The sequence below is a fragment of the Triticum aestivum genome, chromosome 4A, assembly GCF_018294505.1.
Source record: "Triticum aestivum cultivar Chinese Spring chromosome 4A, IWGSC CS RefSeq v2.1, whole genome shotgun sequence".
In the NCBI taxonomy this organism is placed as follows: domain Eukaryota; kingdom Viridiplantae; phylum Streptophyta; class Magnoliopsida; order Poales; family Poaceae; genus Triticum; species Triticum aestivum.
In genome coordinates this window covers 671726672-671741477 of record NC_057803.1, presented here as the reverse complement: position 1 = coordinate 671741477, position 14806 = coordinate 671726672, and positions in this window count along the sequence as shown.

Sequence of the window (14806 nt, the reverse complement as noted above, 5' to 3'; positions counted from 1 at the left end):
AAGTGGCCCCGTTCAGCAGCGGATACCATGCTCTGATAGGGCGAGAAGCATTTACAATTTTTCAAGCCATACCCAATTATGGGTACATGAAGCTCAAAATGCCCGGACCCAATGGAATCATCACTCTTGCAAGTGATCCGAACACAGCGCTCCGCACCGAAAACAAGACAGCCGCACTGGCCCTGGAGGCATTATCCGAAGCCCTAGCGGCTGAGGAACTAACTGCGTTGCCCTCCACGGTGGACAAGGACGATGTGATACTAGATAAGAGATCCAAGTCCACCTCTTTCAAACCAGCAGACAAAATAGTCAAATTCCAAGTCCATCCAATGGACCCCACAAAAACGGCCTCCATCGGGGCACAACTAAAAGCCGATGTAGATGCCGCACTCAGAGAATTCCTGCGAGAAAATTGGGACATTTTTCCTGGCACCCTTCAAACATGCCAGGAATCCCACGCAGGCTGGCTGAGCACAGCCTGAACATCCTAAAAGGGTTTAAGACCATTAAGAAGACTCTGCAGCGTTTCTCCGAACCCAAGAGACAAGCCATGGGAGAAGAGCTAGCAAAACTACTAGAAGCCGGATTCATCAGAGATATAAAACATCCGGACTGGCTAGCAAACCTGGTGATGGTACCAAAGAAGGACAAATCCTGGCGCCTATGTGTCGATTTCAAAGACCTAAATAAGGCCTTCCCAAAGGATCCTTTCCCACTCCCCCGAATTGACCAAATCATCGACGCCACCGCAGGACACGACTCATTGTGCTTCCTCGATGCATACTCTGGCTACCACCAAATCAAGATGGCAGAGTCAGACCAAGACGCAACATCATTCATCACCCCATATGGCCCATTCTGCTTCAACACGATGCCCTTCGGGCTCAAAAACACCGGCGCAACATATCAGCGCATGATTCAGACATGTCTGGCCAACCAGATCGGCAAAATAGTTGAAGCATAAGTAGATGACGTGGTCGTCAAAACCAAACACGTCGATACTCTAATAGACGACTTGAGGCTCACGTTCGACAATCTCCGAACATATGACATTAAGCTCAACCCGGAAAAATGTGTTTTCGGCGTACCAGCCGGAAAGCTCTTGGGCTTCCTCGTATCCGGTAGAGAAATTGAAGCAAACCCATCCAAGATCCGAGCTCTGTCACAATTGGATACCCCAAAAGACCTCAAACAAATACAAAAATTGATAGGATGCGTGGCGGCTCTAAGCCGCTTTATCTGCCGCTTAGGAGAAAAGGCATTACCCCTCTATCGCCTCCTGCGGCGCACCGAACACTTAGAGTGGACGGATGCCGCCACGGCCGGACTCGAAGAAATAAAAGCCATACTAGCAAAAAAATCCGGTCCTGGCCGCGCCCAACACGGGCGAACCAATGCTATTATACATCGTGGCAACCCATCAAGTTGTAAGCGCGGTGCTCGTCGTTGAACGAGAAACGGACGGACACAAGTTCCCTCTCCAAAAACCAGTTTACTACGTGTCCACCGTCCTAACTCCATGCAAGTCACGATACCCTGATTATCAAAAGATAGCATACGCAGTGTTCATGGCATCCCGGAAGCTGCAACACTATTTTCAAGAGTGTTCAATAACAGTGGCATCCGAAGTACCTCTTAATGATATTATAAACAACCGCGACGCAACGGGCCGGATTGCCAAATGGGCCATCGAGCTCCTCCCGTTCAACATAACTTACAAGCCAAGGCGAGCTATTAAGTCGTAGGTTTTGGCCGACTTCATCGCCGAATGGACTGAAGCCGAGCTCCCTAAAGAGTACGGCTCATACTCCAACTGGATCATGCACTACGACGGCTCCAAAATGTTGGCTGGCCTGGGGGCTGGTGTCGTTCTGACGTCCCCAACCGGAGATACAGTCTAATACGTACTTCAGATAATGTACACGGATTCCAACAATGCAGCCGAATACGAGGCCCTTCTACATGGTCTCCGGATAGTAGTCTCCATGGGCATTCAGCGCCTAGAGGTCCGCGGGGATCCAAACCTCGCAATATCCCAAATAAATGGAGGCTTTGACGCCAAGGATCCGAAAATGGCAGCTTACCGCAATGCCGTCTTAAAGATGTCAGCTCAGTTTGAGGGGCTCGAATTTCATCACATAGCCTGGGAGAATAACTAGGTAGCAGTCGTGTTGGCACGCATCGTCGCCAAGCGCAATGCCGTCCCTCCCAACATCTTCCTAGAGAGGTTGTTCAAGCCATCCATATCATGGGAGGGAGAGTCCGGAAACAATAGCCCGGACACAACCGCACTGCCCCTCACCGAACACTCTGACATAGTTGGTGGCTCCGCCAATGAAACAACACCGTCAGCCCACACAATAATGGCAGTCATTGCCCCATGGACAGAACCATTCCTAGCCAACCTAACTAGGCAGGAACTTCCCGAGGACCAAAACGAGGCCCGCTGCATAGTGCGGCGATCTAAAGCCTACAAAGTCCATGAGGGAGAGCTTTATAAGAAAAGCACAACCGGAGTCCTTCAAAGGTGTATCTCCGAAGAGGAAGGGCGAGACCTTCTGGCTGAAATTCATGCCGGACTTGGCGGGCACCACGCCGCAGCCCGGGCCCTTGTAAGCAAGTCCTTCTGTACCGGATTTTATTGGCCAACGGCCCGGGCAGACGCCCAGGACTTAGTGCAGCGATGCGTCGTTTGCCAGTTATTCGCCAACCAAAGCCACATGCTGCCTACTGCTCTACAAACTATACCCATTACTTGGCCTTTTGTGGTCTGGGGGCTTGACATGGTTGGACCCCTTAAAGGAGCAACCCACAAGCAAAAATATCTACTGGTCATGGTGGACAAATTCACCAAATGGATAGAGGCCAAGACTGTAAAGAAGGCCGAATTTGGACCGGTCATAGACTTCATATCCGGGGTCGTACACCGTTACGGTGTCCCCCACAGCATCATAACTGACAACGGCACAAACTTCACGGCCGATGAAGTTATAGTCTGCTGCAAAAACATGGGCATTAAGCTCGACTACGCTTCAGTCTATCACCCTCGAACCAATAGTCAAGTTGAGCGAGCCAACGGTCTCATTATGAGCGGCATCAAACCCAGACTAGTGCGATCCCTCAAGGAATCTAACACGCACTGGGTAGAGGAGCTTGACTCCGTACTCTGGGGGCTGCGGACCACGCCGAATCGCACTACCGGATTCACACCATTTTTTATGGTATACGGCGCAGAGGCAGTACTGCCATGCGACATAATTCATGACTCACCTCGAGTGCGCATGTACGAAGAAAGAGAAGCCGAGCTGGATCGGCAGGATAGCTTGGACGCATTAGAGGAGGAGCGTGACATGGCAGAGAAGTACGGGCCAAAACTTATAACGTTGGTGAACTAGTTCTATGCCTGCCGGACAAGAAAAAGGACAAACTAAAGCCCAAATGGGAGGGTCCCTTCATAATCGACCAAGTACTGACTGGTGGAGCGTACCGTCTGCGAAACGCATTGGACAACCGACTCGAGCCGAACCCATGGAACATAGCACGCCTACGACAATTCTACGCCTAGCGCCGGACTCCGTGTTCGTCTCCTTCCTGTGTCCCCTTTTTATTTTTATTTTTATTTTTTCACATTAGCTGTCCGGGATTTCGCTCCCTCTCCCTACCTTTTTTCTCCCAAGCCCTTAGGGGCTTGCATGTGCATTGTTCGCACATACTTGACGCGCCACCCGCGCTAATCATACCTGGGTGCTTCTTTATTAGAAGTTTATATAAAACGGGCCTCATGCCCAAAACATGTGTGACACTTCCGCATGAACCTTTTATACACCATTATATGCATCGATATGACTTAAGTTTTGGCCAAGCTGGGTTGCCTGGCTCCCATGCTTACTCCTATGTTCCCGTTTGTTCGGCTAGGTGGTAAAGGGAGCACCTCTGCGATCGTTACTGCCGGGTCAGCCGGATGTGTACCTCAGACTGGGTGAAGCCGAAAGCTAGTGTTCTTAAGGGAATATTCTGTCGATGAACTAAAAGATGATCTTTCGTGTTTATTTATCTGCCCCCAGATGCTTTTCTGCTCTTTTTAGCAGTTCGGACATGCACTTTAGGGCATGCCTCCCAGGGAAAGGAACCCCTAACGGAACTATTCTCCCTGGAAGATGTTTCTTACTAACCATGTAATATAACATAACTAGTTGGGCACTTGTCTGCTAAAGACCCCTACGCCTTGTCTCCATGCATGCCCCGGTTCTTACATAATCGAGAGGGTATTCGGACACACTCCGGACTATAGGGTCCGGAGGTCGAAGCGAAAAGGTCCGCAATGACAAACGATCTACAATCCGGCTAGAAGGCATTTTTCATGTCATTTTAATTTACAGAGTCAATCCGACTCGGTATATTCTTCTTCAATACCATCCAACAGGCGGTCTAATTTACAGTCCTGTTGGGAATACTTTGCAGCCAGCTCTACCTGGCCATATACTAAGCTAACAGGGATCTCCTTTCCGTCAGGACCCATAGGGCCGACCTCGACCATGTGATTTGGGTCAGCCTTCGTGTACCGAGTCTTCACCATGGCCCAGGCCTCCCTGGCACCTTGACGGCAGGCCGATATCTTCCACAACTGGAAGCGCTGCCGCACTCCCTCCAGCTTCTTTGTAAGCTTCCCAAGGCCTTCAGGCATGGAGAGGGATGGCCACATAGCCTGAATGACGCTCTGCATTGCCTGCCGAACTCGTTCGTGCAGTTGCAACAGCTCGGGAAGAAGGTCTCCCGTTGAACCGGGCATTTCCTTCGCAGGACGACCTGTCAGCAGACCTACAGACATAGCTCTGTTAATCGACTTCCTCGCCGAATTCTTTTTTCGAAGATTCATTCAAGCACTTACTAAAAATGCCGCGTCGAAGTCGTCGATTCTCCTTTACGGAAGCAGACAGCTGAATACGAACATCCTTTAGTTCCTCGTCCAGTTGGGTATTGGCGTCTTGAAGTTTGTTCTTCTCTTGCCTCACCCTCGTCAGGATGCTCTCGCCAGCCTTTAGTTGGCGTAGGAGTTGCTGCTTGTCCGGATTTACTCCGGCCCCATCTGCACTATTATAGTCAGAGTTGCACACCCGCCGCACTTCACAACGGAATTATCTTTTGAAGCATATATTACCTGAGGGCGTCTCCTTGGCATTTTCTGAAGTGGCCAGTGTGGCCTCGAGTTGGGACTTGCACTCTTCAAGCTCCTGGGACAGTTGCGTATTCTTGTTCGTAAGACATTGCATAGCACATGATCCTTAAAACAGTTATCTTCACTGTTTCAAGTCTCGGGGGCTACTGACATATATAACCTTCAATTTTACTCACATGTATGTCTTTTACATACTGCTCTGTGGCTCTGGCTAGACCATTTTGAGCGGCATGGAGATACGCATCCCCTGTATTAAAGGCGTCCAATGCCTCTGGGGAAAAACATGTGTCACGAAGAACAATCCGGCGACGCATGTGGTTCAGGGCACTCTCCACCTCTGAATTGGTGGCAGATAGCCCGTCTGTGTCCTCTGTCGGAGGAACGCACGAGGTGCGCCCCGCGCCCGTCTCCGCTTCCGGACCCGGCATTGAACCTTGGTCGGCGGATATAGTCCGGCGGGCTCTCTTCTTTCTAAGAAAATCATGAGCGTTAGTAAGACTCAAGGGCATAAACTCTAGGCGTTAAATTTGCACGCCGTACCGTTGCGCCGGAATCTCGATCTGGTCCGCACTTCTTTTTGGCCCGCCTGGCTTCAACGGCCCTTGTTGGCTGCCCACCGCGGGCTCGGCCTTCCGCCTCAAGGATTTACCCTGCGAAACGAAACACTATTAGTTCACGGCATTCAAGATAAAACATGGATGGATCTCATTAAAAATACTGGGACTTCGGTCTCGGTTACCTTTGAGGCTGGAAGTAGTCCGGGATAGTCGGCCGTAATGGCCACTAGGGTGTTATCCCTACTCAATTGATGAAACACCCCGTCAATTAAATCCACACATAAGTCCGGATCGTCTTGGGAGTCCGGATCGAGGGACCGTTCCGGGTCCTCGGGTTGTGGAGGAGGGCAATTTATCTCCTTCACAGTCTGGCGCAGCTCCTGCGTTAACATTGTTAGACTAAGTACTCAATTACGGGAATTTCGAAAGCGGGTTGGCAGTTGAAAATGTTCGCTCACCCAACTGGGAGGATTGTACATGGAGAATCCGCCCTCCGGGTTGGCACGGAGGAATTCCTCTTCTTCTCCCTTGTACAAAGTGGATAAGATTCTCGTTAAAGTGGCGGCCGAATCTGGCCCCTTACGACCGCACCGGGTGGCGTCGTCCTCCCCGTTGAAATCCCACATAGGGTGGCCTCTGTATTGAAGCGGCTACACCCCTCGCGTAATGCATATGGCCATGACCTTGATCATGGTCAGTCCGGAATGAGCCAACAACCTTATCCGGCTCATCAGGCAAAGGACGTCCCTGTCAGTTTCCCTTTGAGGGTTCCGCGGGCGCCAGCTCAGGCGCTTCTTCAATGGAGCATTTTTGAACTCAGGGAGGCCGATCCGTACAGGGTCCGGCAGGGGGACGTCATCTATATAGAACCACTCCGAGGACCAGTCCTCGGACGTCCTCTTTGGGGTACCGGATAGATATCCGGTCCCGGCGATGCGCCATAGTTCGGCTCCGCCCACTTGATAAATAGACCCCTCCTGAGAACGGGGCACGAGGCAAAACAACCTCTTCCACGGCGTGAAATGGGCCTCAACGCCCAACAACAGCTCGCAGAGGGCCACGAAGCCCGCAATGTGCAGAATGGAGGCGGGCGTGAGGTTGTGTAGCTGGAGGTCGTAGAACTCCAGCAACCCTCGGAGAAACGGATGAATTGGAAATATGAGTCCTCTCATCAAATAAGGGACTAGGCATGCCCGCTCTCCTTGAGAGGGATTGGGGACGCTCTCCGCCTGCTCTCCGTCGCTATAGGTAGCAATCCCGGCTCGAACTGGGACCATATATGCTGGGGGGAGAAGCCCCTTAGACTGAAGCACCACTAGCTCGCTATGCGGGACGGAACACCGCCCCCAATCTCCGGGCCGAGGGCTGGACAGGTGAGAGTAGGAGCTGCACCGACCGGCCATGATGGAATGGATCTCTGTCGAAGGCACTCTGATGAAGGCTCGTGGAGGGAAGATGGTGTGAATTGGATCTAAATCCCCGTCTCTTTTATGGGCGGTTCATTAATGCAACCGGGGGGGGGGGTAAATGAAAAAATCCCCTGGCTTTTCGCATTCATTTGACACGTGGAAGATGGTCATTATGGGGCACAGAAGCCGAGGAGGGCAGCACACACTAGAAGTCGGACACTATTCGACGGGTACAGGGAATTTGAAGAAGAACCCGCCTTGCAATGCCGAAGACAACTTGCGCGCCGCACTCGTCGTCATTGAAGCCTGGTTCAGGGGCTACTGAGGGAGTCCTGGATTAGGGGGTGTCCGGATGGCCGGACTATGACCTTTGGCTGGACTCCCGGACTATGAAGATACAAGATTGAAGACTCCGACCCGTGTCCGGATGGGACTTTCCTTGGCGTGGAAGGCAAGCTTGGCGATACGGTATGAAGATCTCCTCCCATTGTAACCGACTCTGTGTAACCCTAGCCCTCTCTGGTGTCTATATAAACCGGAGAGTTTTAGTCCGTAGGACGAACAACAATCATACCATAGGCTAGCTTCTAGGGTTTAGCCTCTCTGATCTCGTGGTAGATCTACTCTTGTACTACCCATATCAGCAATATTAATCAAGCAGGAGTAGGGTTTTACCTCCATCGAGAGGGCCCGAACCTGGGTAAAAACATCATGTCCCTTGTCTCCTGTTACCATCCGCCTAGACGCACAGTTTGGGACCCCCTACCCAAGATCCGCCGGTTTTGACACCGACACTTGGTTTTACCATTTGCCTCACCTAGCCCTTTTTCCCTTAGGTTTCCAGAGCCCGAGGGTCATCTTTATTTATTTACCCCCCCCCCCTCGGGCCAGTGCTCGTCGTGGGTGTTGGTCCAACCTGTCAGCCGTCGGTGGCCACCAGGGGCAACTCTGGGATGGCCTACCGGAAGTTTGGACAATCCGGTGTGCCCTGAGAACGAGATATGTGCAGCTCCTATCAGGATTTGTCGGCACATTCGGGCGGCTTTGCTGGTCTTGTTTTACCATTGTAGAAATGTCTTGTAAACCGGGATTCCGAGTCTGATCGGGTCTTCCTGGGAGAAGGTATATCCTTTGTTGATCGCGAGAGCTTATCATGGGCTAAGTTGGGACACCCCTGCAGGGTATAAACTTTCGAGAGCCGTGCCCACGATTATGTGGCAGATGGGAATTTGTTAATGTCCGGTTGTAGATAACTTGACACCAGATCCGATTTAAAACGCATCAACCGCGTGTGTAGCCGTGATGGTCTCTTATCGGTGGAGTCCGGGAAGTGAACACGGTTTTGGGTTATGTTTGACGTAAGTAGGAGTTCAGGATCACCACTTGATCATTGCTAGTTTCACGACCGTTACATTGCTTCTCTTCTCGCACTTATTTGCGTATGTTAGCCACCATATATGCTTAGTCGCTGATGCAACCTCACCACTTTACCCCTTCCTTTCCCATTAAGCTTTGCTAGTCTTGATACCCATGGTAATGGGATTGATGAGTCCTCGTGGCTCACGGATTAGTACAACAACAGTTGCAGGTACAGGTTATGCGATGATCATGACGCGAGAGCGATGTTTGCTTGTTTCGGAGTTCTTCTTCTGCTTCTTCTTCGATCAGGGGATAGGTTCCAGGTCGGCAGCCTGGGCTAGCCGGGTGGATGTCGTATGAGTTTCTGTTTGTGTTTCATCTGTAGTCGGATGATGCTCTAATGTATCGTGATGTTGTATTCGTGTGGCATTGTATGCCTCTTGTATGTATCCCCATCTATTATGTAATGTTGATGTAATGATATCCACCTTGCAAAAGTGTTTCAATATGCGGTTCTATCCTTGGTGGGACCTTCGAGTTCCTTTAGGATAGGGTCGCATCTTTGGCGTGACAAGTTGGTATCAGAGCCTCGACCGACCATAGGAGCCCCCTTGATTGTTGGCCGTTGTTGAGTCTAGAAAAAAACTATTTTGAGTCGTAGGATTATATATATCGGAGAGTAGGATTCTTTTTACTCCTCAGTCCCTTCGTCGCTCTGGTGAGGCCTCCTGACGTAGATGTTTTGTCTTTCCTCTCCTCAAATTTCGCTAAAAAAATTTAGGATCACGCGGGTATCTTGGAATCGTTCCGATGGTTTTGTGACGAGAACATTGTTCTTGGTGCCTCCTGTCTTTTATGTGGCAGTGACCCGGGGAGTTGAGCTCCAAGGTGTTGTCGTCATAATTTTATCGTTGCAGTTCTGGAATACCTGAGTTTTGCCGACATCGAAAATCTCTTTTATGCAGTTGTTGGTGACATAACCTCGACTTCACCCAGTACTGGGGAGTTCGGGAGTATTGCCATAGCTCATATAACGGATGCTTTTCGAAGGTTGAGGTACACGATTTCCGGAGTTTTCTTGGTTATGTGTTGACGGATGGATACAGCTGGATGTAGGGATTGTTAGTTTGCGTGAGATATATTGCTTCCCCTGTATCCCCAACACCAGATTGCATAACCAGAAAGTTTCGGGATTTTTATAGGTGGGAATTCAAGTAGCTCCTAGAATATCTTTCCGACAGATGCCTGATATGGGATTGGGTAAATCTCTATCATATGTATTTGTTTCGGCTTATTTCTGCAAGCCAATCCTTTGTTTTGTTTTGAGTTATGGTATTTGAGTTGCTTCAATGTCAAGTGTTGATTCCATACCTTTCAAGCGGTGTTCTCATATTTCTATGGGAGTACTAATCCTTTTGATCACCGAGATTGTCATGTCAATTCTTTCCAACCGGTGTGCTTCTCTTCAAGTGGAACCGATCATTTCAACATTTGGGAGATCAATTCTAAGTTTTTCTCAACGGTATCTGTTTCATCCGTCCCCAAGTTGCCTTTGTTTTCCCGCCCTCCCACCCTTTTTTTCTTCAAGGACTCAGATTTCTTAATCATGTATCCTTTTATTTGTGGGAAGTCTCTCCATTCTTTTCCGTCAAGATTGTTATGCGGTGGTTCTCAAGAAGATACTAATGGAGCTTCAAGTTTATCAATTCTTCGTCACATTTTCTTCTCCAATGGATTCAATTCAAGCTTTGTCGATCATATCCCTTCCTTGTTTCAAATGTCTTCTCTTGCCAGTGCACCTCTTAATCTTTCACCTCTCACTATTCATTTGTTCCGGAGTGCGAAGATATCTCAGAAGAATCATGTTTCCATTCTTAATCCGTTCGAGATACTTCAAGGTTTTTCTCTCATTCAAGCTATTTAATTCTACCGGTGCAATCTCTATTTCAAGCAATCCTTCAATGATGTTTCTTTCGAGTGGGCCCTAACCCACAGGTCTTTTCCCAGGATCTTACCCGACTCTTCTAATTTTCGCGGAGCGATTCCCAAATTCATTTCCAAGTTTGATGTAAGAATGAATTTTCATCAGTCAGATGTCTTATTTAAGACCGTTTTCAAATTCTTTTGATCGTTGGTTCAACCTTTCTATTCTTCATCCCGGAGTGCCTCAACAATTCATGGTGGTGTTTCTCATCGTCATTCTCAACACAGAAGACCGAGGAAGAGATTTCTCCTAAAATCTTGTTTCATTCTCTTGAAGATTCATGGTTCTAGCTTCATGCCATCCTCTCATAATTGTTTTCGAATGAGAGAATTCTTTTCACCCATCCGGATCTATTCAGGAGTCTTTTCAGTTTGATTCTTTGGAGCACATCATCTCAGAATCATTCATTCCAGCCTTCAGCTCTCGTTATCCAAATCTTACCGGTGCATCGCTCAAGTATTCTCTAATCATCTCGTGATCTATTGGTTCTCTTGTATCAAATTCCCTCAAGTATCTTCATTCATTCTCTAATTCTTACCGGTGATTCACCCCTTTACTTCGTTCGTTTTCAATTCTTACGGTGGTTCGTTCAAGATTCCTCTTCCTTTGCTACAGTATCATTTCATTTGTTGTTTCCAAATCCCACCGGTGGTTCCATCAATACCTTCTCAAGTTTGCGCTATATCTCTTTTAATCCTTTCTACGGGAATAAGTAGTATGCCAAATCCATTGCTTGTCATCAATTTAATTTGATGAAGGATAAGCATACAATAAATCTTATTCTTATTTCCTTGATGTGATTCAATTCTTTTCTTCCGGAGATTGTTCATGATGAAGTAATTCTCGGTTCTAGTGTTTCATCTTTTTTTTTGAAGTTCCAAGTTTTCCGCATTATCTCGTCGCGAAGCTCCTTCTAAATCATCACAAGGCTTCACCTTGTGCTTTCAACTTCTCTTTCTTTTTATCATGTTTTTATTACCAAAGTTCTTCATGGAGGCTCTACATGGTGGTTCATCAAGGATTCCTTTCATTCTTCATTTGTTCTTCAAGATTTCTCTTGAAGTTATGACCCACCAAGCTATACTCAAAATTAAACATGGTGCTCAACACATGTTTTGTTTTGAGGAGGTCAAGCATTCTTCATCTTGCACTCCAAAGTGCAATTCTTTCTACCTTATCTTTTGAGATGGCATTATATCATTCTTGACAATTTCCATTAATGTTTTGCGATTCACATGTTGTTAAGAATGAGGTATTTTAAATCCATCAACCACTTAGTTGGAGTTATCTTGGTCTAGATTTCACCTAAAGCCTTCCCTAAGGAATGTTGCTATTGTGGTGCTTATCTAAGATCCAAGTTTCCTCCTATCCTCTCGATGTAAGAAGTTTTTCATCTCTTTGGTCCTCTCACTCAAGGCAATTGTTTCCATTAGTGGCCGGTTGTCACCTCATAATTTTGAGATGTTTTCCATAAGCCCACAACAAGCTTATCCATTCATTGTTGATAATCCAACAACTCCGTTCTAGCATTTCCTGTAAGCGTTCTCTTCAAGATCAAGTTTTCCTCCGTTCATTCCATTCCATTCTTTCATTTCTTCCGGGGGCTTTCTGATGTTGTGCTCTTCACCCATCACCTCGTTTTGTCAAGTTCATATTATTTTCTTGCTTATCCATTTAACCGGAGTGTTGTGTTCTCATTCAAGTTCTTTTATCTTATCATGTTTTGCATCTCTTTTCAATCGGCATGCTGTCTGAAATCGTTCTTACCCGTTGTGCCATTCTTTCAATAGTTCCAGAGGCAGTATGTTGTTGATTTCATCAAGTATCATCCCATCTTCTCAAGTTCATGTTCTATTCCTTCCATGTTCAACCAGAGTGCTGCCCGAATTCTTCCTCTCTCATCTTGTTTTAACCGGAGTGGTTTCGAATTCTATCTTGTCCATTAAACTCTTGATTCATGTCTTTGCAACCTTCAAGTTTTCGTATTGTTCCTCTTTTCTAACGGATTGCTTGCAATCTCGTTCATCTCTGTTGTACTCTTTCTTTTAAATTGCTCAACCTCTCAAAGCTCGTGGTTTCACTCGTTTGTCAAAGAAGCAACTTAGTTTATCTCTTATCTTGCTCTTCCTTTTCCCTCCGGTGCCATCTTAGATCTCGGGACGAGATCCTCTTGTAGTGGTGGAGTGTTGTAACGCCCCGAGACCGACGCTCCAGACGCCTTCCATGTTTTTCGTTATCATCGTGTGTTTTTATTTGTTTGTTGCATTTCATCATGACATCATTCGAATTGCATCGGCACTCATTGTCGTCATTGTTTTTAAAACTTGCACCAGTTCGTAGTTGCCGTGTTCCCCTTACCTCCTTTGACCGTTCTGAGACCAACCACCCCCTGCACGCGATCACCTTGTTTCTCTGCACAGCGCACAGACCCCTCGCGCGTGTCCGAAACCTCTTCCGAACCCGACCCGCACGGTCATGACCGATGAGTCCAAATCATCCCCCAACATCCCAAAAACATCCCCGTTTTCTTATTTGGGCTACCTAACCTAATTATTCGTGACCGCCCAATTGTGATCGGACGGACCGAGGTAACCACTACCCTAATCCCCTAGCTATTTAAACAGTCTAACCCTAGATCCTAGGATGTCCCATTCATCCATTCCGCCCGCCGCCGCCAGTCCACCTGGTCTCCTCCTCAGCTTCCTCACCGAGCCAACTACCATCCATCCCAATCCACCTCCCTCCAACCAGAGCCGCTGACCACCTCCCGTGATTTCCGCGCCACCAAAAATCCCCAGCAGCCACAGCCCTCGACCTCGTCAGCCCCGTCGCCGCCGGTGACCTCAACCACCAGGGCGTCGCCCTCATCCACCAGGTCAGGAGCCCGAGCTCCTTCTCCCGTGTCTGTGCCCTGCCTCCGCAAACCGCTGCCCGCCGGAACAGCACCAACCAGCACCAACCCCTGTGGCCACCTTTGCTTCTCGTTCGCAACTGCAGCCGGGAGTTCCCGTATTGTCAACCGCCTACCCGACCTCGTCATCTTCTCCCCTACCTCCCGAGCTGGCCAGTCTCCGTCGTCTCGTTCGTGCTGAGCCGGCGAGATGCCTAGGTCACGGCGCCGTCCCTTTCCACCTTCTCTTTCCTTTCCTCGTCATGCTGCTCCTCCCTGGTCATCCCCCCTCTCTTGTTTTCTCGCACAGGGAAACATGGCGCCGCTGCAAGTCCCGTTGCCGCACCCCTGTTCGTCCCCTGCCTCGCCATCCCCTGCCGCGGCCTCTGCATCGAGCAGGGGAGGACCACGCCGCCTTGATCCCCTTCTGCAACAGCCGTCGCCGCCGGTCTTCTACCTTGCCATCGCGGCCTGCCGGCCTGCTTCCTCCTCTGCATTGCGCCGCCGCGCCTGGCCCCTGCCTCGAACTGCTGCTTCTGTTTCTTCAGAAAACGAGAGCAGTGCTGCTCGCGCTCGATCCGCTGGCACGTGTTGACCGCGACAATGCCTGGGCCAGCAGCCTCCAAGGCCCAGCTGAAGCCGCCAGCCGAAGCCTCTCCCTCCTCGCCATCTTGGGCTTGGCCCATGGGTGAGCGCCCACAGCCCCCCTCTCTGTTAGCCCAGCAGTGCAGCCAGATCAGGCCCATATAGTATTTTTTTTCCTACTGCTGCGATTTTGTCATTTATCTAGTGATTTACTGTTTTACAGATTGCACCCTCATGTTCATGCATTTAATAACTCAACAACCGTGCATCGGTTTAAAATGATTTAAACATGTAAAATGCTTAGAATTTTGTGTAGATTAATAATATGCTGCTTTCATCCATGTTTAAAATGTTTAAAATGTTGTTTGTTTAAATTTGTATAAATGCCATGTTAAAATAATTTATTTCGTAACTAATTAACCGTAGCTCCGATTTTAATAAACTTTATATGTAAAATGGGGTGGAAAAATGCCTAATTTAACATGGTCCACTTTATTCTCCTGTTTAACAACTATAAAATATGGTTTAGGGCATAACAGTACCAAATTCAAAATATGGACATGAGGGTTTTCCGGAATTGTTGTTTGTTACTTCCGGCCTCATTTAAACTTGCCTAGATAGGTAGTTTCGTTATGCTTCACCTCTTCCCATGTTAACCAACATTTAATATTGTTGTGTACCTAAACGACGGCGAGCTAAATAACTCGAATGTGGTGTTATGCATATTGAGCTCCACTTAACTTGTAGTGTTGTTTGTGCATATTTTCATGCCATGCCTCATTAAACCGGACATGCATCATACTTGTTTGTGCATCATGACATGTTTATGCTTGCGTGTTTACCATG